The following is a 488-nucleotide window of genomic DNA, read 5'->3' on the forward strand; positions in this document are numbered from 1 at the left end:
AGGGCGGAGCTGAAGTTTCAGCTCTCACGAGTGTTCTCGCCGCCTAATCAGGCATATCGCGTGCGATCGCGTTTCCTTGCTGCCCGACAGGGCAATAAAGAATTGGTGGCCTTTGTCCAAGTTATGCGCACTCTCATTGCCGGGATGGCAGCAGATCCCCTTCCGGAGGCGGTCAAAGTGACCGTCTTTATGGAAGGCCTCCGCACTGTCGTGGCCAGAATGGAAGTCTCCCGTGTGCATCCATCTTTGTTTGAAGAGGCGGTGAATGTGGCATTGAATGCCGAGTTCAATTTCAAGGCGGCACGACTTGGTTGGAATGCACACTCCGACAGATCGTCGAGCGGGCCTGTGCCCATGGATCTCAGCTATGCTGGGGACGAATGAGCAGAGGTCCGGGCTGCCGGGCAGCACACAAACACACGACGGTGTATTGTCTGTGGAGACACCCGTCACCTGCGGAACGGTTGCTCCCTGCGCAAGGCGCGTCA

The sequence above is a fragment of the Plasmopara halstedii genome, assembly GCF_900000015.1.
Source record: "Plasmopara halstedii genome assembly, contig: Scaffold_1583, whole genome shotgun sequence".
Taxonomy (NCBI): Eukaryota; Oomycota; class Peronosporomycetes; order Peronosporales; family Peronosporaceae; genus Plasmopara; species Plasmopara halstedii.